The following is a 25186-nucleotide window of genomic DNA, read 5'->3' as shown; positions in this document are numbered from 1 at the left end:
TATCAGAATATAAAGTACAATAGTGATCAAACCATTTAAAGGAATAGAAAGTGCATGAATTACAAAGGTATAAAGATAAAGAGACTTAAGTGGCCAATTAATGAGGATTACATACACCTATATATTCATGAGCAAGTCATGTTAAAGTGCATGGTGATAAAGCAGTACATATACCCAGGGCCTGGCCAAGGCAGAGGCGAGAGAGGCTCCAGCCTCAGGGCACGGTGTAGGAGGGGACGCACAACTCACTCAGCTATCATTCCCCTATTGTGTTTGAAGCAGAGAGAAATAAGAAAAGGGGATACATGGCAGTGACTGCAAGCCAGATAACTAGAGATTAAGGTGTGGGGGGCCCTGGGGTGCCTCTTAGTCTAATAGCAATCAGTGTGTGATGGGTGGGAGGAATGGAGGGGGCACTCTTTGGTGTCTCAGTCTTGGGTGCTGGAGGACCTTGTCCTGGCTCTGCATATACCATAGATGAATAGGTAATGTGCAGTGGCAATACACAAGCCCTTAGATGAGGTCCCCGTGAGAGAAATGGGCTTGCAGCAATGAAAGGGCAGGGAGAGCTATTGAATTCATTATGGTATTTTCAGCACAGTTTCTCTGTAACAATTAATACTTATCAACTTCCAAATCGGGAGTCTCATCTAATGCACCATACTGCAACCCCTGATTTTCAACTGGAATTAATTAAAAACCTCCTTGTTAGGCCTGAATTAAAGCCTCCTGCGGTGTAATGCACTACTGTATATTTTTATGTATTTTTTTAATTGCTCATAATAAAATGTTCCAGTTTTGTACAATCAATGAATATACAAGTTTTTCGTAGAACTCTTTGGCATCTCTTGTAAAGTGAATGTTTCATCTGATTGGGTTTATGAAATTTGGCAATTAAAGAGCAGGCATTTATCAAGGCAACCTGACAGAAAAGTGCCATCCATTGTTTAATATTGTTTCAGAATGAATCTTCCTCATCTTCAGTTTAATTTCCCTTTTGGTGGTGAAACATCAATCACAGCAAGCTCATTGACATTCACACTGAGTTTGTACAGCCCCTGTTTATACACAACACCTGCAGACAGCAATGAACCATGATGTATTTTGCTTTCACAATAACTTTATTTGTCAGTCATGTTGCTGTATTTTGGTGAGTAGTGAAGTGAAAAAGAAGGGTATCACCCAAATAACTGTTATGAACAGCCATGTATAGATTAGGTGCCAGTGCTGTGTGTGTAAGTTAGGTGATTGATCAGTTTCTAACTTGGCTTAGGAAATGCTTTTCTCCTCAAGGTTTTCAGCATTTATTCCCTGCTGAGGGAAATGTAGGCTGCCATATTTATTTCCTTTTATACAATGCACATTGCCTTGCTTTCCAGCCGATTCTGTAGCGATTGAGCCTGCACAGGCATGCAGATCAGTTGCGCTGACTGGATTGGCCATTATAGGTGTGATTCCAATGCTGGGAATACACGGTTCGTTTCTGCCGCTCGATTCTCCTCTCGATCGTTTTTGCCGCTCGATTCTGCAGTCGATACTCTTATCTTCCGTTCGTTTTTTTCTCATCTTTTTCCATTCACTTCTATCAGAAATCAAGCATCGAAAGGGAGGTCGGACATGTCGGAAATTATCTATCGAACAATCGAATCCCCTCAAACGAACTGTGTATTCCCAGCATTAGTGAACTATTCTATTTTTGATTAGATTGTTCAGAATGACAGAAGAGATTGTATTTATATCTGTAGTTAGAAGTAGGTACATCCGGCACTATTCAATGTCTTTATCAAAAAGCTTTATTGTATCAAAACTTCTTAAAAAAACATCATGCATATACTACTTAGCCATAGCAACATAACATTGCTTGATGATTTTTAAGAAGTTTTGATACAATAAAGCTTTTTGATAAAGACACGGAGTAGTGCCAGATATACCTACCAGATATACCTACTTTTAACTACAGGTATAAAGATGTTTATTCTGATGTCCTGAGCACACGGTGGAAAACCTACCCTAGCAATGATGCAGTCCCTGACAACTATTTGTGAGTACGGTGTCGTAGTGTCTGTCGCTTTTTTCTTTGCCTCCAAAGTGAAGTGTGGTCCGGTGTTAGTCGAGGAGCAGAAATGCAGACATCCAACCAACAAATGTTGATTCCGGTGATACCTTTAATGACTAACTGTACATGGTTTATTGCAAGCTGTTGAAACGTTAAGTTTCTTCTTCAGGCATTATGCAGAACTGGATCAGAACCATACAAACGTTCTGATCCAGTTCTGTATATTGCCTGAAGAAGAAACTTAACTTTTCAAAAGCTTGCAATAAACCATGTACAGTTAGTCATTAAAGGTATCACCGGAATCAACGCTTGTTGGTTTGTCTGCATTTTTGCCTCCAAAGAGATTGTATTTAATCAGTCCACAGCAAGGGATACTGTAGGGGGGTCGGGGGAAAATGAGCAGAACTTACCCGGGGCTTCTAATGGTCCCCCGCAGACATCCTGTGTTGGCGCAGCCACTCCCCAATGCTCTGGCCCCGCCTCCTGTTCACTTCTGGAATTTCTGACTTTAAAGTCAGAAAACCACTGCGCCTGCGTTGCCGTGTCCTCGCTCCCGCTGATGTCACCAGGAGTATACTGCGCAGACACAGACCCTACTGGGCCTGCGCTGTGCGCTCTTGATGACCTCAGCGGGATCGAGGACACGGCAACGCAGGCGCAGTGGTTTTCTGACTTTAAAGTCAGAAATTCCAGAAGTGAACTGGAGGCGGGGCCGGAGCATCGGTGAGTGGCTGCACGGGCACAGGATGTCTGCGGGGGACCATTAGAAGCCCCGGGTAAGTTCAGCTCATTTTCCCCCGACCCCCCCCCCCCCCCCCCCCTACAGTATCTCTTTAAGGAATACAACTTGCAATTATATCTACACCAATTACAATCATATCTATGTAAAACTGCCACGTTAAAGGAATACCTAGGTGAAAAGCCCTGGGGTAACAGAGCCTATCCATAGGTCTCGGTGCCTGAGCAATAACTTACCAGTGAGCCCCCCAGAATTGTTTTCCAGCTGGGTGGCATGAAAAAGTAGCTGGGTGGGATGCGAGGGGGGGAATGCAGGGCCTGCGGAACTATGCTTACAGCATAGGAGTGGTAGAGCTGATGACAGCTGGGTCCTCACCAAAATTAGCCAGGTGGAGCACCCTGCTAAAAGACCCTGATGGTTGGTTTCTTCGGAGCGGTTCTATCAGCGGGTAATTTAATACAGTATAGGCCCTGAAAAGAGGAAGTCTGCGACCTTTGATCTGGTTGATCACGCATGTGCAATAGCTCAGTGCCACAACTCTCTCTCAATGCTCCCAGTTTCATATTGCGATCACGAGAACGTCAGGAGCGGAGTGGCACTGGGCTACTGCTCCTGGCCGGCCAAGTAGATCCGGTTCAAAGGTCTCTGACTTCTGGTCGGGCTCTGTACCAGACAGAATTACCAGCTAACACAACCGCTTGGAAGAAAAGCACGCTAAATGATTGCTCAGGTGCTGGGACCTAAGCCATGGCCTCTTATCCCCTGACCCCACCACGCCCAATGCTTTTTTCCGCCCCGGTATTCCTTTGAAAAAACTATTGAGAACGCGATCATTCAAAATTGATTTAGCCTACGAACGCCTCTGTTTTCATACAATATATGACCAAAAAATACAATTGTTTGCCAAAGACTGTACCGTTAAAGAGGAACTTTAACCAAGGATTGAACTTCATTCCATCAGTAGCTGACAACTTCTTTCCCACAAAAAATCTTTAACTTTTCTTGAGTAGCTGATGGGGAGGGGGGTGTCTGTGTGCTTGATATTGTGGTGAATCCTGTACCACAGTGTGATGTCATGACAGTCTGTGAACCTCATTGCATTTTGGGAAATGACAGCTTTTTTTCAACTGCCAAGCAAGCGAACTCCCCCTCTGTGCATAGGACTCTCCGTAACCAACATTCCGCACAGATGACCTGGCAGAACTAAAAATGTCGCCACCTGTGATAAATTTCAGAGTGTAAATTAAGGAGAGGAAAGATTTTACAGTGGTCAAACACAGACAAAATAATCTGTAAGGTGAGAGTGATATGGAGGCTGCCATATTTCCTTTTAAACAATACTAGTTGCCTGGCAGTCCTGCTGATCTATTTGGCTGCAGTAGTGAACTGAATTACACCAGAAACGAGCATGCAGCTAATCTTGTCAGTTCAGACAATATTGTCAGAAACCCCCAACCTGCTGCATGCTTGTTCAGGGTCTATGGTTGAAAGTACTAGAGCCAGAGGACCAGCAGGGCATTGCTTAAAAGGAAATAAATATGGCAGCCTCCATATTATTCTCACTTCGGGTCCTCTTTAAGTGACCCCTTAAAAATCGACTCTGAAAGCTTTAGGCATGCTTTGTAGATTGAACAAACTGATATGATGACATCTCTGTATGCCTGGAATATTTTCTGCTGTCACCTGAATGCATTGATTTGTGACGAATGCACTTTAATACTGATCAGCTGAGCTGCTGCCTTGCAGAGACATTACCAGGGTTATTTCCTATTAGCAGCCTGTCATGTGAATTCAGACATGCATTCTGCACAACTTGAATCACTCAGCAGTAATGAGCAGCCTCCTGTCATAAGTGTTATGAGAAAGTCATCCGCTTCCTGCGACGAGGATGCATGTCATAATTTTATACCAGGTTTCATTTATAATAATTACTTTAGTGTCATAATAGATTTATTGGCAGCATCACAAGGTGTAATGGAAAGATTGCAGCCCGCTGACAAAGGTGAGCTCATCAGACTGTAACTGGGGCCTGACTACAGAGATATCCTCTAGTACTGTACCTCTGAGATGGTGAATGATGAGTCATACAGGGGCAGAACTATAGGGGAGGAGCCCCTGAAATCGCCACCCCCTCCCCAACTACTACTCTTCCTTTCCTCTGATACAGGGGATTATACTGCAGATCAGGTGGTTTTGTTGCTTGTTATAGTGAACCTGAGGTGACAAACTGATGAGCTAGTTTTATTTATCATCCTCCTCCTAAAAATGGGCATTTAGACATCCCATGATTTTATTTTATATTTAAACATTTAGAAAGCCATAGATTACCATAAAAGATTTATTGTCTCTGCTCAATGGCAGTCCATTAGGACAACTGTAACGAGAGGGGTATGGAGGCTGCCATATTTATTCCATTTTAAACAATACCAGTTACCTGGCTATCCTGCTAATCCTCTGCCTCTAATACTTTTAGACAGACCCTGAAAAAGCATGCAGCAGATCAAGTGTTTCTGACATTGTCAGAGCTGACAAGATTAGCCACATGCTTGTTTCTGGTATGATTCATACACTACTGCAGCCACATATATCAGCAGGGTTACCAGGCAACTTGTATTGTTTAAAAGGAAGTAAACATGACCGCTTCCATATTGTTCTCACTTCAGTTGTCCTTTAAGTGTCCCAGAGTTAAAATACATAAACGATTGACCTTTTTCTATCTCTCCCCTGCCGTCAGAAGTTGTATTCTGCTAGGAAAACTTTTATGGCTGTAATTAGCTTATCAGTGAGGATTGGTATATTACCGACAAGATAGAAGCTGCAACTTGCGTGCCTGAAAATTAACTTTCAGGCAGCAAAATAAAACAAGTAAAACTGCCTGGTTATTAATGTTTTGCACTGTACATACACATTATTATTATTATTTATTGTATTTATAAAGCGCCAACATATTACGCAGCGCTTTTCTCATGTCACATGTTGCCTCAGGTAGATCATGATGGCCACATTTGTTTTATAACACCAGCATGATGAGCCCCAGGGCCATGGAGGGCACTAAGTGGAGGCAAGGGAAGTGGTGTGAACATTGGGGTTATGCCACAGCGCAAGCTGCAGCCGATTGCTGACAGATGCATGGATTTGTACTCCCATTGTGATATGTTATTTTAGCAGTCCCCTGTGTTATTTCTGCAGTAGGTAGTGGACAGATCAGCATGCTGCTCAAGTAAACATACACACTCGCTGGCATTTCTAATTTAAGAAGCAGCACAGGAGTCAACTCAAGTTTATATTGAGAAGCCGTTACGGTTATTTAATAACCTTGGCTTGGACTCCCTATTAGTGCTGTTCTGTATTTAAAACTAAGTTTATGAACGGCTTTATTTTTTAAAATTTTATTTGAAATGTTCAGGTGTATGTGAATGAAGTTGGCTTAACTGCTTCTAGACTGCCACTGTTGTTGTTGTTGTTGTTGTTGTTGTTGTAGTTGTTTTATTATTTAGTATTTATATAGCTCCAAAATCTTCTGCAGTGTTGTACATAGTATATAGTCTTGTCCCTTAGAGACAATGAAGTCTCATTATTTATTTATTTTTTTTACTCGTTTTTTTTTTAATGTAATCTTGTTAAGCATTATAGCCTTTGAATCGCTGCAAAACAAGTGTTGTTTCATAGGGAAAACGATCTTTGCAGGTCGCAGATTGTGCTGCCCTGGAGAGGCAGAGCTTTGCCCTCTAGCTCTGCCTCTCTGCAATCTCTGCCTCCTCCCAGCCCTTCTCAGTGAAAGAGGTCTGAGAGGGCGGGAGGAGGCGGTGATCGGCAGAGATTAACTGCAGAGGAGGCAGAGCTACAGCTCAAAGCTCTGCCTCTTCTAGGAAGTAAAGCCCTGCGACCCAGGGAGCTTTGCAGGGCTTTTTCTCTCTGAAGCAACACTCGTTTTGCGGTAATTCAAGTAAGGCTATAATGCTTAACAAGATTACATTAAAAAAAACTAGTAAAAATGAGACTTCATAGTCTCGAACTGTCCCTCAGAGGGGCTCACAATCCAGTCCCTACCATAGTTATGTCTATGTATCGTGTAATGCATGTATCATAGTCTAGGTACGATTTAGGGGGAAGCAAATTAATTTATCTATGTTTTTGGGATGTAGGAGGAAACTGGAGTGCCTAGAGGAAACCCGTGTAGACACTGAGAGAACACAAAACTCCATGCAGATAGTGCCCTGGCTGGGATTCAAACTGGGGACGCAGCGCTGCAAGATGAGAGCGCTAATCACTATGCCACCGTGATGCACAATTGAAATCTATGCCCTGTTTGCCTTCGTAAGCCTGCCAGGACATAGATTTCAACTTCCATGTTCACGGGCACCTGCCTTTCCTGGCGCTCTCGCCGTCCTTGCAACGCTACAGCCAGCTTCTGTTTCTTTTATTTTTTTATTTCAAAAGCACTGTTGAAGACAGTTTCTCAATCCAACTGCCAAAATAGTGTGCAAGTGGGGGGGGGGGGGGGGGGGGGAGTAATTTTACTCTGGAAGAAGCGTACTTCTTATCTGTGTGTTTTTACATGTGTTTTACATTTTATAATTTTACGTGAGTCCTAGTTAGGGGTCCTTTGTGAGGCCAGAACCGTCCTGTCCCAAAAGGGTTAAAGGAAACCTGACACAATGTAAATAAACATATGAATAAAATACCCCCACAGATTCTCTCAGCCATGCACTCCCTTCACTGTCCCATTCGGCCTGGCCCACCTCCGAGATACTGCTCCTCCATCTTGAAAATGGAATCATTGAATCAGATGAAAATTGGTGCCGCCAAGAGCATGTCCAATCGACGATGCAACCAATTTCGGGCTGAAATGAGTTGCATTTGTTGATCAGATGTGCTACAAGATGCCGGGCCGTCATGGTTGATCGCATGTATGGCTGTAATGGCAAACAATATTGGGATGAGCTACGATTGTGACCAAACCCCTGGCGCTGTTCCCCTAATGTATAAAGTGTATGTATGTGTGCATTTATACATTAACTGTCCTGTGTCGCATTGCCCGTCCATCTTCCGTGTCTGCCGCTCTTCCCTATACTCGTGCTACGCTGGCCGGTGTGTGTATAGGGAAGAGCGGCGGATTCAGAAGACTGACAAGCAGTGCGACACAGGACAGGTAATGTATAAGTGCACACATACATACACTTTATACATTACATACATACACAGCGGCGGATGCAGCGGGCTCAGCCAATTCCCGAGAAATTTCATGCTGAAATTGATTGGCCTGCGGTGTATTGGCAGCTGACAGATCTCTCTAACCAGATTCGATTGAGAGAGATTTGTTTCTAGGTAGATTCTGCCCATCATTGCTAGATGTATGGCTACCTTAATGGTGAACAAGCAGCTGGCACTAAATGTGGCAAAGTTTGAATTATGGGATAGTGGGCTTCTGAACAGTGCTCGATAGAGGCAGAATCGAGTGTAAGCTGCTTTCCCATTATCTATACACCATTCATTTTTTACCCACTTGTATTTTCAGGTGTTTGTAAACAACTACTTTTTGCGGCTTCTCTGATATAAAGGCTACAGTCAGAGAAGTATTCCCATGTCATAGGAGGCACTCGATCTGCTGACATTATCCTGGATGTAAAATAGCTCCCACCATAATGCAAGAGATTAGTAAAGTGGTGCTAGCACTGTATATTCACAATAGCCCCAACACAAGAATCGTTCCTCAAACTGGCATTGTTTATAAGAAAATAAATATGGCAGCCACCGTATTCCTCTCACTTCAGGTTCCCTTTAAAGAGAAGCTCCAACCAAGAATTGAACTTGGTACTATTCCATTAGCCGGGGCGCAACCACCAGGTGGCGTTAATTACTATTCCCCCTTCAGGCCGCCATGGATAGTAGGGAAACTCTTGTGCAGTTTTATCGCCACCTAGTGGATGCGCCCGGCTAATGGAAAAGAACCTTGAACTTTATCCCAATCAGGAGCTTTTACATGAGAAATTTATTCCTTTTCACAAACAGACCATCAGGGGGCGCTGTATGACTGATATTGTGGTGAAACCTCTCCCTCAAGAAACTCTGAGGACCGTGGTACTCCTGGCAGTTTCCTGTCTGTGAACCTTGCTGCATTGTGGGAAATAGCTGTTTACAGCTGTTTCCAACTGCCAAAAAAGCATGCAGCAGCTACATCACCTGCCAGCAGTAAAAATGTCACCATGTAATGTCAGCATGTAAATCAGGGATTTAAAATATTTTACAATGGGCAAACACTGACTAAATAATTTATACATAATTATTGTAAAAATGAAGCACTTTTTTATTACATTATTTTCACTGAAGTTCCTCTTTAATGCCTTTCTTCACAAGCCAAACTAAAATAGTTTTCCTAGAGGCGGTCTTTAAATAGAGCAGCCTGTGTTGCTGTCTAGTCCATGCCTAGCTATAATTAACATCCTCCATTACCATATTGCCAGCCACTCGAAGGTGATTTTCCCACTCATGTTAACGATTTTTTACAAAATTACTGAGACTGAGGTGTCAGCAATACGTTTTTTTTTAATCAGATTGCCAAGATTTTTAGTTAATGAGAAGCACCTCTGAACAGTTAATTGTCTATTAGCTCTCTTTCTCCATAGATTACGTGGTAGGTTAATTGGCTTCTACTTAACATGGCTCTTATGTGTGTTTGAGGCTATGACAGGAAAGAATGATGTCTGATTAATATTATCTAATTATAAAGCTCACTGTCGTGTGCTGTAAAAACAGAGAAGAATGACAATGGGGGTCTTTGAGCCACAGGGACTTTTCAAGCAATTATTTTTGTCAGCTGAAAATATGTAAGCTGCAATCTTTTTTTTGTTTTAAAGCAAAATGGAAGCTGTAAGGTAACTTTGCCAACTGCTGTGCCTGCGGAAGAGTCACATGACCTACTGAGCAGCTACTGGAAGCATTGAGTGGTGGCAAGACATTTACGGGTACCTGAGAAGGCAGAAGCTGATCTGTTAGTCATCTAAAGAAGTAAAGATGGCCATTAATGGTGCAATTTTAGCGAACGAGCAACCTTCTAAACCGATAATTGTGATAAGATTGGAAAGTGATGGTGCAAATGAACAAATGATCGTAGTATCGTGATTGGATTATTGATGTTTTTTGGATAGCTTTAATCTGAAATTATTTTATTGGTTATTTTTCTATCCCAATTTTGGGCCCAATGGATGATTTCTGATCCTTTCCTTCCTGTCGCAATGAACGGATCAGAAGGTCAGTAATTCGCTAACAATTGAACCATTATTGGTAACCTGTACATAACTAATTGCTTATCTACAGTTATCTGGATTTTGGCTAATTGGATTTTATATTAAAGGACATCTGAAGTGAAAAAAAAGAGAGATAAACAATTGTATCCATCCTCCTCCTTAAAGGGGCCCATACACCTAACGATTTTCCCGCCGAAATACGGCTGTTTCGATCACAGTGATCGAAACGGCCGTGAAATCGCCGCGCACACCGCTGACAGAACGATGGATTTCCGCCCGAAATCCATCGTTCCCGTCGAATCCTGTCGATCCATCTGTGCGGAAGATTTTTCTCGGTCGCCGGCGGGTCGGGAGTGTGTCGATAGCGGCGTTCGAATGCCCGACGACCGACTCAATACAGCGGGTATACATTACCTGCTCCAGCGGCGCGAGTCCCCGCTGTCACCTCCCAGCTCCCGCTGGCATCTTCTCCCATCACCTTCCGCATCACGGCATCAGTGTATAACTTCCTGTGTCACTGCAGTGACAGCGGAAGTACAAATAGAGGGCGCTCTATTTGAACTTCCGCTGTCACTGGAGTGACAGAAAGTTATACGCTGATGCTGGATGTGTGATGCGGAAGGTGATGGGAGAAGATGCCTGGACCAGGCTTCAGGTAATGTATGCGGGGGGGGGGGGGGGGGGAAGGGGGCAGGCGGCAGCTCAGCAGATGGTGAATCGGTTTCAGGCTGAAATCGATTCACAATCTGTTTGCCGTAAGGTGGCCATCAGATTCGATCAGAGAGGGATCTATCTTTTGGTTGAATCTGATGGCAAATCGACCAGTGTATGGCCACCTTTAAAAGGATTCTTTTTTTTTTTTTTTTTTTTCTTTGTAAGCCATCCCTCAGTTTTACTTCTAGTTTTTATGTTTTTACTGTCAAGTGACAGGCAGCCTATTGGGCCAATCAAAGTGCGGGGATCTCGTCTTACAAAGTCACTGGACCTGACAGGGTCCAGAGTGGGACAATTGGAGCAGCTGTTTTTTTTTTTTTTGGGGGGGGGGGGGGGGGGTGAGTAAGTTAGTAGTGCATGCTACAGCAGTAGCATGCCTACTTTGAAAATGTTACTTGCGCTGCCACACAAAGCTGCGCTGCTTGATCAGTGTAGCTTAGTGAATCAACCCCTACAGATTTGTCTGTGAGCCAGATGCAGCCATCGAAAGAGCCACATTTGGCTCCCGGGCCATAGGTTCCCTACCCCTGCTGTAATTGGAAGACTAAGGCCCCTTTCAGATGGATGGCTGACCTGCATGCTTGTCAGGCAGTATGGCTTCCCTTTTGCCACCCGTGAGCACTAATCGGGTGCAATGTAAAGATCATTGCTTGACACGCAGTGTCATTTGCCAGCGGCAGAAAGCAATGTTGTGTCTAAGCATGACTGCGCTCAGATGTGACTCCATGGGTGGGGCTGCTTGGACAGTGCTTGTGCCGTACAAGTGCCCAGCTGGTGCAGGAGAGCAGCTGACAGGTGGTGAACTCAAGTACTCAGCCCTGCAGGCGACAATGACCGCAGGTGTGCACATTGCTTAAAGGTAACCAGAGGTGGGTATTTTAATAAAAACCTGTCCGGATCAGGTAGCCACAATCCCCACCTCTCTGCGCCATTCCTGTGGCCTGCAATAACTACATTTTATTTTCGTGCCCCCCTGGGGTCACAACGCTGGCAGCGCTGCTCTTGGTGTGTCCCACACAGAGCAGCAAGCAACGACAGGCGGGGGAAGCAGCCTTTCATGAATGCCTCTAGTGGGCGTTTAGTAGGCGGTGCTCCTCTGCCCCTAGCCCCTCGAGATGTTGACATGCTGTATGTCGGTAATTTCTGGGGGTGATGGCATGGTGCTGGGGGGGGGGGGGGTTGTCAGAGAGCAGTGCGTGGGGGACACAGACATGTCATGCAGCATTAACCTTCCTGACGGTAAGCCCTATGCCGCCGGAAGGCACCGCTCAGGCCCCGCTGGGCCGATTTGCATATTTTTTTTTTCTACACGCAGCTAGCACTTTGCTAGCTGCGTGTGCAATCCAATCGCCGCCGATCCGCCGCGATCCGTCTCGCCGCAGCCTCCCCCAACCCCGTGCGCTGCCTAGCCAATCAGTGCCAGGCAGCGCTGAGGGGTGGATCGCCTTTGACGTCACGACATCGAGGACGACGGTGACGTCATCCTGCCCGTCGCAATGGCGACGGGGGAAGCCCTCCAGGAGATCCCGCTCTTTGAACGGGATCTCCTGATATCCGATCGCCTGAGGCAATCGGAGGGGCTGGGGGGATGCCGGTGAGCAGCGGCTATCATGTAGCGAGACCTTGTCTCGCTACATGATATAAACAAAAAAAAAAGGCTGTGCTGCCCCCTGGCGGATTTTAATAAACCGCCAGGAGGGTTAAACATACTCCTGTGTCCCATCTTCCCTGCCAGTGTCGCCTCGGGTACACTTTCAAGAGAACCTGAGCCAAACTCTGATTCAGAAACAAATACCTAAGGAAAGGGAAGCCTCTGCATCCTAATGTTGCCTCCTTCCTGTCGTCCTTTCCCCTGTCGCCGACCCTCCAGCTTATCGGGGCCGCGCTCACACATGAGCCACATGAGCACGGCTGCGCAGTAGCATGGAGCTCCACTCCTGCTTAAATAGGAGCACAGCCCTAATAAGATCACCACCAAGTCCTTTTCGGCAATCTTTGGAGAGTCCACACTCTGCGATGGGGGACAAGAGAACAGCGAGGGAAGCCTTATTAGGATCCAGAGGCTTCTCTCTCCTTAGGTAAGTATGTGGTTTTGTACACAAGCTTCGGCTTGGGTGCACTTTAACTCTAATGAATACTGCCTTCCTTAGTCTTCAGTGTCCAGCATTACAGTTATAAACTGGCCAAATGCTGGCACCAAAATTAAAGAGGCACTATGGCGAAAAATTGTAAAATTTAAAATATGTGCAGACATAGACAAATAACGTTGTTTTTTCCAGAGTAACATGAGCCATAAATTACTTTTTCTCCTATGTTGCTGTCACCTACAGTAGGTAGTAGAAATCTGACAGAAGTGACAGGTTTTGGACTAGCCCATCTCTTCATAGGGGATTCTCAAAGGCTTTTATTCTTTGTAACGATAATGCCTCAAAAGGATTTAGACAATGATGCTGGCCAGCTTCCCTGCTCGCCACACAGATTTTTTTTTGGCAGTTGGACAGAGCAACTGCCATTCACCAAGTGCTTTTGAAAATAAATAAATCCCTGAGAATCCCCCCATGAAGAGATGAACTAGTCCAAAACCTGTCGCTTCTGTCAGATTTCTACTACCTTCTGTAAGTGACAGCATTATAGGAGAAAAGTAATTGATGGCTCATTTTACTCTGGAAAAAATGTACTTCTTATTTGTTTATGTTTGCACGTATTTTAAATGTTACAATTTTTTGCCATAGTGCCCCTTTTTAAGCAGTTTTCCACCATGCAAGAATTTCGTAGTTTGAAGTTAATCCCTTCTCCAGTTTTTACTCAAAAGCCAAAAGTACTCCCTTTGGTTAATTAGATTTTCCCTATAAAAATAAAAAATTGGCCATAGATTAAGGGTGTCAAACTCAATCACTTAGGGGGCCAAAATCTAAAACCTAGTGTAAGTCGCGGGCCAAATTGTTTAAGATTTAACATTTACTGAACAGCCTCAAACTAGGTGGTGTTACTATGGTGTACATTAGTGCTCGTTCCTTCCCCTTCTGCAGTGGAGCAGTGGAGCATTTACCTGCCCCAGTGCTGCTTCGGAAGCAAAGGACTAAGGTCAAATGTGGCCCAGTGCAAGGTGCTAGCATTCACATCCCCCATAGTCTTTTTGGTAATATGGAGGGGGGTGTTTTACGAGCCACATGAGGGGGCACCATGGTAATTTTACTGAGGGGTCCTATAAGTTGTTGTTAAAAGTGAGTGTTTGAACCAGAAGCACTGTCACCAGTGAGCTCCTCTAGATGGGAGGGCTGTGAGCTGTTGTACTTTCAAGGTAGCCATACATCTGAAGATTTGACAGACAAATTTATCTCTAATCGAATCTGATTGGAGATACATTTTTCTTTGTCGAAGCTGCCCATATACTGCAGGCCAATTCCTGTCCAATTTCAGCATGAAATCTTAAGGGAATCTTCTGAGCCAGCCGTGTCTACCCCGCCACTGCCCCACTAATGTATAAATGTCCCCCCCCCCCCCCCCCCAGTTTGTGCATTTATACATTACCTGTCCTGTGTCAGCCTCTGTGTGGTGTCCATCTCTCCGCGTTCTATCAGCCGCATACATGCTGGTGGTGACGCATAGCGCCTCACGTCAGACACTGTGCGCCATATGCGACTGATAGAACCCAGAGAGATGAGCGGACACCACATGGAGGCTGACACAGGACAGGTAGTGTATAAATGCACACACTGGGGGGGGGGGGGCACATTTATACATTAGAGGGGTAGTTGCGAGGGTTTCGTCGTCTTTTTTTTGTTGCTCATTCCAAAATCTGCCACTGTACCGCCGCACACCTGAGCAACCAACTTGGGCTTGACATCTTGCACCAGGCGTGATCATGTAACGCGACCAATTTCGGCCCAAAATTGGTAGCATCGTCAGTTGGGCCTGCACTTGACGGCACAGATTTTCAACCAATTTGATAATAATAATAAAATTGGTTGGTTGATCAGCCACCAAAGTCACCTGATGTATGGGGACCTTTACTGCTTACAATAATGCATATTTGAGCTCTGGAAGGTTACATAAATAGCAAGGAGGTCTGCATTCCACCCGCGGGCCTTGTGTTTGACACCTGTGCATTAGATTATAATAGAGACGTTAGATTGTGAGGCTCACAAATGAATTGTTCAATGTTCTCAGTGAAGTGCTGCGGGAAATGTCATCGCCATGCAAATACCTATACATAATAATAATATGTTTTCACTATGCATCTGCATGGTAATCCTGGAATTACACGTCAAGAATGAATATCCTGTGTTGCCTTCAGCTCTTCTTGTTTTTTAACATAAATGTTATGCTACAATTACTACAGCTGTTTTATCATTGCTGTCATATATATGACACCATTATATGTATCTGTCACCTGCTTCCATTCTAGAGATGTGATAAAATAAATTGTCCTGCCTCCTGGGGCAGTCTAGACATCACACAAATTCTTCCTGTGCTGTTACCCAGGTCCTCTCCGCTTCACTATACACCATTTCATGTTTTGTGTGGCGATGACAGATCCTCTTTAGATACCTCTGATCTGCTTAATACATGGAAATTAATGCATTGCTTGCATATATTAGCAGGAAGAATGTAGGGCAAGATATGACACACATTTTAATTAAACTATTGAACTTGTTTAGAGATGTAATCTGTGAAGAAAAGATGAGCTTGAGAGCTTTAGTTAATGTAGATGTTTGGCATAAATGACTGAATAGATCTTGAAATGGTTTTAAGTATGAGGGTTGCCATTTCCACCAGTAGATTGTGCACCTCCTCATTCATGACTGATGTAATGTCTGTATGCCGAAGCATTGGAGTGAAAGTAGAGTCTGGACAGAAAAATAAGTCAAAATAACCCTACACAGGTCATACTTGCTTCCTTTGTACTCCACGCTAATCTCTTTCTCCTCTCCCACATCCTGTTTGTCCACTTTGATCAATGGACTTCTCCAGCCTCCATTTTAAAAACTGTGATGACCCCGTAACTGCTTCTTGATCAGCACACTGTTAACCAGTAATATTGCCCACTTGAGCCATAGGGAAACATGGACATTGCCTTGCACATTAGTTGTCCTTTCAGTTATAACTGACAGCAACTGATGTAGTGGAAACGGCTCGCTAAGGCTTTCAGTTCTGACAAGATCCTGTCAGAATTGGAAGGCGTCATTGTTAAAAGAAAACTGCGAGGAAAGTTTATAATAATCATTTGCAGGTACATCCTGTGTTTTAAATTCACTCGGTTCATGTTTCAAGTAGTTAAGGTAAGCGTGATCCTACCTTCTGGAAGATGACTCTAGTGTAAGGTTCAAAACTGTTTATTTACATTCCGTGTTTTAGGGACAATGCATGTCACAGCATAAGCTGCTTCATTAGGTTAAATATTGTGCCGTAAAAGAGAGCAGTGCAGCCTAGAGTGCCAGAGAGTTACATGTGTGCTTGTCACTGTACATCAAGTCAGGCAAAAACACCGCAGGAAACTTGAGCACGCTAGTCGCCATCCTAGGCCATAATGGAAATTACGGCTATAGCAGTGCTTGGGCAGTACCGGTAATTTGGTGCTGTCAAGAGGAGAAAGAATGGTAATTAACGCCTGAAGTAAATCTTGCACTGAAGTTAAAACACTAGAGGTCTGGTGTGTATGCTGCCTGGACCTCTAGTGTTCAAACTTCAGCACTTCAGTGTTACATGAGAGGGAGAGTAGAAGACACAGGCAGGAGGCATGGAGTAAAGACACTGGACACGGGAGGACACTTCAGCAGGGCAGATGAGTACTTCCAATAACACTGCATCGGTCATCGCCAAATCCAACACTGCTGGCACTCCCAACCAATCGCCGATCGGGCAGAATTTTCTGTCCTGTGCGATCAACAAAATCGATCACTTAGGAATAGAAATCGATAAAGCAATTTTGCGTTGGCGATTTCTAGCAGATTCAGTCATAGTGATCAAATCTGCTTTAGATCGATGGCTAAAATAGTAATGTTTAAAAACAAAAAGCCTTGGTCTGTAATGACAATTTTCATAGTGTAAGACTCTATACGTTGGTTGCTATTGGCAAAAACACTACACCTTCGTTCGGCACCATATCACAGGAAGTATGATAACTTGACTCTCATCACAGCATACAGCATAGGAGATAGGAGTTCGTAGACGTCGTCAAAGTTCGAGTTTATTTGTAAAACAAATATACAGAAATGTTCAGCAGCAATATCTAACCTTGGCAAAGCAAACAGTCTCTAATAGCTAGATCAGGCCTCTCTTAGTTACTTCTATGCATCTATGCTAGGCATATATATACAGCATACAGATCATGTAGAATAAAAGTAGGAAAAGGAGTGAATAAGTCCTCAGTCAGAAGCTGCCCCGGGAGCCCACGTTTGCTCCTCTTATACTGACCTCTAAAGAGTTAAATGTGACATCATCTGAGCAGGGACGGATCAATAACTCGTCGCCTGCTATTGGCTGATAAGAACCCGTGATATCATGACAAGCACAGTCTTTTACTGCGCATGTACTGGAAAATTCCATTTTCCAATGACCTGTCCGGTTGTTTTGTTTAATGTACTTGTAAGAATATTTGGCTCATGTTTGTTGTTCGTCGCCAGCTGGTCTGGCCTCTGCACTGGATATCTCTGATACAGCCTTGCAGGTACTTGGCTTTTTTAGCCATTTTGGCCTCGTAAGTCCTTTAAGAAGAATTTATCTTAGAGATAAATAAAGACAGTTCTGATTTTCAGTAGAACATTGCACTGGAACTCCCAAGGCTGTATCAGAACCACGCACTGCAGCGTGGATCGGAGGGGTTGGCCCTAGAGCTGCGCAGCCGCACTCGCGGCAATGCGGACTGCGCAGCCGCGGACAGCTCTGGCGGCCACATTAGGAGCAGCATGAGAGCCCGACCCGGCCTGTGGGGTCGCAATCGGCACGGGGAGCGATTTTCAGGAAGGGGACCCGCCGGAACTGCACGGAGGGTGCGGACGGCGTCCTCCGTGCATTTAAACATCTTGCAGGTACTTGGCTTTTTTTTAGCCATTTTGGCCTCGTAAGTTCTTGAAAGAGACTCTCTGCAGAGCAAGTACTTTTACTAAACCAATTAGGTAAAGTGACTGAGGCCTCTGAATTCAAGCATATCATACTTAAATTCTAACACATAGCACAGAGAAAAGCTTATATCTGCGAAGTTGCTTAGTGTGCCTAGATATAGTAAAAGTGGTTTGAAAGCTTGCTGCATGTTGAACATTTTACACTCAAAGTATTGCACAGGATTTGTCTTTTTCAGACACCGTAAATACTGTAAATACTAGGAGCTAAAACAAACCACTGTAAAGTTGCCAAGCCACTCGGTGACAACCATTTCCTTATTGGAAGGTTGTAGTTTCTATAAAACCCTGAACTGTTTTTCAAGTGTTTACGGAAGCCGGTTTTCACACTGATGGGATCGATGTGAGGATTAAATTAAACTGTCAGCGGTGATGTTCAGATGCCTGGGAGGTCACATCCATTTATAAGGAAATGAAAGCTTGTGCGCTCACCATTCCTTCCCTCACTTCCTGCAGGGCGGCTTTACTGACAGGTGTCTCCAAGTGGCTACAGTGCATCTCCATACAGGTGACAGCCTGTGCAGTGTGACTGCATACTTACTTTCCTACATTTCCTCCAACGTGACTAACACAGAGAAAGACGTAACATATTTTTCGAACTATAAGACGCTCCTGACCATAACACACCTAGGTTTAGAGGACAAAAACCAGGGGAAAAAAATATATACTAATCCTGGTGCATCCATGGTGAAGGGGCATCTTGTGGATTATGCCCCCTTTGTACTTCATGCCCTCTTGTACCTCTTGTGTCTCCCTGTGTCCTCCTCTGTCCCCATGTGTCTGCTTCTGTCGTCCTTGTGTCCGCTCCTGTCCTCCTTGTATGCTCCTCTGTGCCCCTTTGTGTCCCCCTTGTGTCCTTTTCTATGCCCCTTCGTTTCCACCTGTGTCCTCAGTTTGTCCCCCTGTGTCCTCCTTTGCATGGGCACAGTTCAGGGAGTCCCCGACATTGCGGCAGGTTGGAGGTTCGTATTGGCAGGCATTCACAAGTCAGGAACTCCCTGCATTTGGACTATAAGACGCAGCGATTCCCCACCCACCCCTGACATTTTGGGGTAGAAAAGGTGAGTCTTATAGTCCAAAAAATACAGCTGTTACCTGGACAGGAGATCCCGCCAGTAAATTCAATAAATGCTGTTTATTTTTCTCAAGGCAGTTAAAAAAAAAAAAATGTTGGCTACTTGTCAACATGTGCAAAAGAAGGCTCCTATTACAAATCAATAATTCCTAATGGTGGTGGTAGTATATGGGTTCATGGTAACTTTAACTCGATAACGGTAACCACAATGGCACACCTATTTTGGGCCATAACAAGCCATTTTGTAGGTGCAGAGAAGAGCCAGCCCATTGAGATAAGTATTTTTTTGCGCGCTTCTCTTTCTGGGGAGAGCTGTATCCTATCCCATTTTCTGTTGTCTCAAGGTTCGGGAAAAGAGGTGGGTTTTTAGGTTTTTAAAGCTACTCCTAGATGGATCCTTTTGCACCAACTGTGGAAGTGAACTCCATAGAGTAGGGGTAACAAGGGAAAAGGCCAATGCACCAAATGTTTTTAAGTGGATCTTGGGAAAACCTGGTCACATGTTGCCCAAACAGGACTTGTGTTATGGTTTCTTCTATGTTGCTCATATCTGCATGAACTGTGAACTATTGTTTGGATCTAGAGCATTTTCAATTGGATTCTTCTTTTGAACTTTGGTGGCTAAGTGGTTATGATTTTGCTTTAACTATAGTTAGAATAACAGCATTCATTGTATTATCTGGGTGATATCTTCTATATAAATAAACATGCCAGGGGGATCCTTTCTGTCCTGGCCTCATTCACCCCTTTTGCCGATCCCTGATGCAATCCTGGCTCTAAAAAGATATGTTTATATACTGTTTATAAACAACAAATATGGAAGCAACTACTTCCTGGGCACAGCGGTGTGCATGCGAGTCGTACACTCCAGTCAGGAGCCGTGCACAGGAGAACAGCATGTTTGAGCATGCTACGTATGTCCTCTCGTGCTATGCGCTTGTTGCGGATTTCGGCTCTGTGCCAGTGATTAGTGTCCGCACAGTTGTTCGTCACGTGACAGCTCTCTCGCTCTCTACCCAGGAGCGGTGTATGACGAGGAGACGGGAACGCACCTTACACAGACGTGGAGGGAGACGCATCTTGAGCTTAAATGCGTGTGCCGTAGGCGTCACCATTTCAGCAGATGTGGCCCCTTCCCTTCATGATTAATGGCTGACAAGCCTGATAAAAGTGGGCACAGGGGAGAAAAGGAGGACCTAGGTGCGGAAGGAAAAGGCCAGAGGACATCCCAAGGGGTACTGCTACTGATGGCAATGAGAAACAATGGGTAAAAATACAGTACAGTAGTTGCTAAGTCTCTTTCAACAATCCAACAGTCATTGGCCAAAAATAAAAATAAAAATCCAACAGTCAATTAATTTTCTTGAAACAATGTGTATATAGTACAGGTATTGCATGCACTGCAGCCAGCCACATTAATTGTGAAGTAGAAAAGGCTGCTAGTGGCCAAGAATTTCACAAAGCACACTCTGCACTTATTGGGTAATTTATTTGTAGGCAAACGATTTTTCGGGAAAATATTATTGAGCTTGACAAAAAAAACAACGTGTTGCCTGAAATAATTTCCAATGAAGAAATAGGAGTTTGGAGCATAAAATAGGACTACAGTGGGATGCGAAAGTTTGGGCAACCTTGTTAATTGTCATGATTTTCCTGTATAAATCGTTGGTTGTTACGATAAAAAAGTCAGTTTAATATATCATATAGGAGATACACACAGTGATATTTGAGAAGTGAAATTAAGTTTATTGCATTTATAGAAAGTGCGCAATAATTGTTTAAACAAAATTAGGCAGGTGCATAAATTTGGTTGTCAATTTATTGATTCCAAAACCGATCTGAGCTGCGGTTTTCCACTAGCTCGGTTTTACAGCTAAGGAGGTTAAAGGGAACCTGAAGTGAGAAGTGCATGGAAGCTGCCATATTCATTATTAGTGCACACCAAAATCTCTAGGCTTAAACGCAAATGCTAGAGTTTTTGGAGCGATTTTGCTAAGCGATTTCTGTCGTTTTACTAGTGATTTGTTAAATATAGTTAAAAGTATTAGTGGCAGAGGATCAGTATGGCTGCCAGGCAACTGGTATTGCTTAAAAGGAGAAAAAAATGTCAGTCTCCATATACTTCTCGCTTAAGGTTCCCTTTGACGGGGGTTGCATAGCAGGTAGTATTGCTTTCAGTGTAAAGCTTTATGGAATGTGGATATTCCCAGAACCGGTCTGGCAAGCTTCTGGTTAATCTGTGAGCTTTGATACCATTATGTTTGTATTCACAGTGAGCGTGACTCTATGGCGTAAGCTGTGATGGTCATATAGCATGTAGACTTTATTAGTCCATACCTTATTCACAACGTCTTTAACCTTAAAGGGGAACTTCAGTCATCAAGTTACATTAGTTATGTTAATTAGAATAGATAGGTAATAAAATCTCTTACCCACCCGGTTTTAAAAGAACAGGCAAATGTTTGTGATGTCATGGGGGCAGCCATCTTTGTCATGGGGGCAGCCATCTTTTTGGTTGAAAGGTGACAAGGAGCATAAGGCACAGTTCCAACTGTCCTGTGTCCTGATAACCCCTCCCAGCTGCATGCGCTAGGCTTCAAATGTCAAATTCAAAATGTAAAAAAAAAAAAAATTGCACCAAAACAGCAGAACGAGAACATCAGAAATCCCATCATGCTTTGCACAGCATCAGGGAAATAAACCCGGGCAGTTTTCTTCTGTGCAGCTAAAAATGAGGCTTGTATAAGAGAAACAAAGTTCTGATGCAGTCGATTTTTAGTCTGGAGGTTCACTTTAAAGCATGCCTGAACTGGCATGTGACATGAGACAAACATAGTTACATACAGTACATATATACTACTCTGACTTTGCCTGTGTTCACCTTCTGTTTTTTTTTTTTTTTTTTTTCATTGCAAGAGTTATTAATCAGTGCTTTATCTATCTATGTAGATGAGGCAGTCAGAAAGCAGTGGCAGCCAGATAGTGCTGAAAAGTGTACAAGGTTATTATTTCTTTGTGTGGAAGCTGAATGCGCCAGATTTTATGTTACAGTGACTGACATGGCCACTGTTTACACTTTAGACATCCGAGTTTAAAATAAACTGATGAGATAAACAATAGTATCTATCCTCCTTCTCCTTAATATGCCGCTTTTTATTTTATTTTTTATTTATTTATTTTTAGATACCCAAGTTTTATTCCGTACTAGTGGACCTAAGTCCATTTAAAAATGGGCTAGGTCTGTCACTGCGCATGCGCACGCATATTTCCGCCGCGCGCATGCACGATGCGCCCGCCGGCCCGTCCACCCCTTCGACCGTCATTGCTCGCCACGCATCACTCTCCCTCAATGTCTCTGCGTCCCTGCACATGCGCAGAGCGCATGTGGGGGACACACAGGGACATGGGACGCAGAGACAGTAGGGTTTTATTAGAGGATTTAAATCTAGATTTTAAGTTTTCATGGTTTCATTGTCTCTGCACAACGACACCTTCATTGAAGTATGGCAGTGCTCAAATCTGAATTACTGACCCTTTTTTTTAATCTCTTTCCTGCTCTTAGAAGACATTTACTGACAGGAAAGTGTTTTATGGCTGTAATTCCTAATCAGTGAGGGCTGTGCTATAGTCTGACCCAGTCCCAACCCGGACAGAAACGGTTACTTCCACAACTGATTTTTAACTTTTTCAGGCATAGAAAGAAAAAAAAAAAGGAACATAGCATAGTCATTTGTGTGCTTGGCACCGTACATACACGTCATTACATCATGTCACATGTCACCTTGGTTCAAAGTGCAGCCCCTTAAACTGAAAATAAGAATGAGAAAAGGCATAGTCCGTGCAATTCTCTGCCCTGTCTGCTGTGCCTCCTCAGTATATCAGCTGAAATAATTTAATGTTCAAGTACACTTATTATAAGTTCTGTGTACAATGGAGGCTTAAATTTAATCCTAGTTTGTATTAAGAAGACGGTTAAAGAACTAAACCGCTCCTCATTTCTGCGCAGGACCTGAATTGTTGTAAATTTGGACTTGTGTATTCGGGTTTTTTTTCTTGCTTTTGAAACTGCTAGGTTTACCGTAATTAGATTACACATCCAACAGTTTCACTATGGCTATGCTAACGACTGCAGTATTGTGTAAGATATTTGACCTTTAATGTTACTGGTTCTCTTTCCTTCGCTGTGGTAAGAGCGCCTGCCGGTCTTGTGTGTGGGGAAAGGGGAAGGCGTTGGATTTTTTCCACAGCTGTTTGCTTTGCAGCCATTGCTGATCCCAATGATTTAGTAATGCAAACACAAGCTACATTACTGCAGATCAGGGCATGTAAAAACAAACAAATGGAGCCCTTTAAAAAAAATACATAAGGGATTGTGCTCACATTTTAAATCTCCAGGCAAATACCTGGTAAGCCTGACATTCACATGTACATAATGTGTAATAATGAAAGCTGGCAAACTAATTACACAGGTGATGTACAGTAGGAAGCAGATGGACATGGAAATCAAACACCCAGAAAATGAAAGAGAAAAAATCTAGCTTCCTGCAGTGACTTCTGGGAGGGGGTGTGGCTATTGCTGACACTCCCCTTCCCACACACTGTTCCTGATTGGAAGAGGACGTGGTCTCTTTTACTCTCACCCTGCAGTAACCCCTGGGATGTGAGACAGTTGTGAAAGAAGTCTCGTTTGGTCTGCTAATCACACTCACTTCAGTTCTGGTCTTTGGAGGAGAGATTGTAATCCAGAGATGGTATCTGACTAGCTCTCTCTTTGCCAGTGCAGAGGATGGCATGGAAGTCAACATAGGACTTTCAGATCACCTCTGAAGTTGAAAACCAGGTTTAGAAACATCTTAGTGTAACTATGGGTGGCAATGGGTGGATTGGGTGCTACAGTGTATCACCGGTTTACAGCGGCCTTCCTGTTAATCTGTATTAAAAACAGTAGTCATGCAGTGTACACTTAAACATTTGCCTTTTTATTTTTTTTTTCTATTGGAGAGTTTTGTCCATTTCTTCTCACAAAAAGATAGACTGAAGCCAGAAACCCACTAGGAGCGATTTTCTGATCTGAGCGCTTTGTGATTTGCAAGCTCTTGCTAATGTACTGCTATGGGAGTGATCCCACTTGAGCGATGTGATTTTATAAAAATCCCCCATAGCATTGCATTAGCAAGAGCTTTTTCAAATCACTAGCGCTTAGAAATCGCTTCTAGTGGGTTTCTGGCCTAATAATTCCAATCCAAAACTAAAACATATAGCTCTTGGTGGTGGTCAACTTTATGTACAAACATAGTGATTGTTGTCTGAAGCAATCATTAGAGGAGCTATGGTGAAAATAACATCATGAATAAAATTGCTTATTTTTATAATATTAATTTATAGATTATGTATTAAGTCTGCCCATTGTGAAATGTTTCCTCTTCCTGATTTATATTCTGAAATGTATCAATGGTGGCGGCATCTTTAGTGCTGCCAAGTGAAGTCTGTGCATAGAACTCTCAGTAATGAACATTCCGCAAAGGGAGATTCTGCATGCTTGGCAGTTGGAAACATCTGTTATTTCCCACAATGCTCTGAGGTTCACAGACAGGAACTGTCAGGGCCATGGTCATGACATCACACTGAGGGAGGGGTTTCACCACAATAACAGCCATACAGACGTTTCTGATGATCTATTTGAGTAAAGATTTTTCATGGAACCTTTCCCATGAGAAATCTTTACATTTTCTCAAACAGATCATCAGGTAGCGCATGTGTGGATATACAGTAGAAGTAAATGGTATGCTGATGTATAAATAGTAAAAGCTACTGATTTTAGATTATATACACAATTATTACCAGTTAATGTCTGATGTGATGAAATGGACAAACTGAAGTTTTCATTATTGCTGTTAAAATACACAAACTATAATTAATGTTAGAATAGGTGTAGCCACATAGCCTATTTCGTCTCTGAAAGCTATTGAATTTTTAAAAGAAAAAAACCTTGTTCACATCTACTTATTATATACTTCTACTTACTGTATACTCTACTTATATATTAAATTATAATCTATGAATTAAGAACCAGGTTGAAACCAAAACTGTAAAAGTGCAATGTTCATCTTTTGCAGCAGTATTTGTCTTTTTTTTCTCTTCAAATGTAAAACTTCACAGATTTCTGATACAACTTATTGGGGTAGCTGAATTGTTTACAGTGGTGTTAAATTTGTTGACACCTGGAAAAGTATA

General features: G+C 43.3%; 1 protein-coding gene across 5 annotated transcripts in view; it reads left to right on the top strand.

The window, feature by feature from the left end:
• ATP8A1 (ATPase phospholipid transporting 8A1) overlaps positions 1-25186 on the top strand; it is a 354609-nt gene that overhangs the window by 38122 nt on the left and 291301 nt on the right. The window contains exon 1 of one of the 5 annotated variants that reach the window (XM_068278518.1): positions 23774-23792. The exons of the other annotated variants lie outside the window; for them this stretch is intronic. The gene's annotated coding sequence lies outside the window, so the exon portion shown is untranslated. Of the gene's footprint in view, positions 1-23773; positions 23793-25186 lie in introns of those variants that run through there. 5 annotated transcript variants of the gene reach the window in all.

This window comes from Hyperolius riggenbachi, chromosome 1 (genome assembly GCF_040937935.1).
Source record: "Hyperolius riggenbachi isolate aHypRig1 chromosome 1, aHypRig1.pri, whole genome shotgun sequence".
Taxonomy (NCBI): Eukaryota; Metazoa; Chordata; class Amphibia; order Anura; family Hyperoliidae; genus Hyperolius; species Hyperolius riggenbachi.
This window is presented reverse-complemented; position numbering and strand designations above follow the sequence as displayed.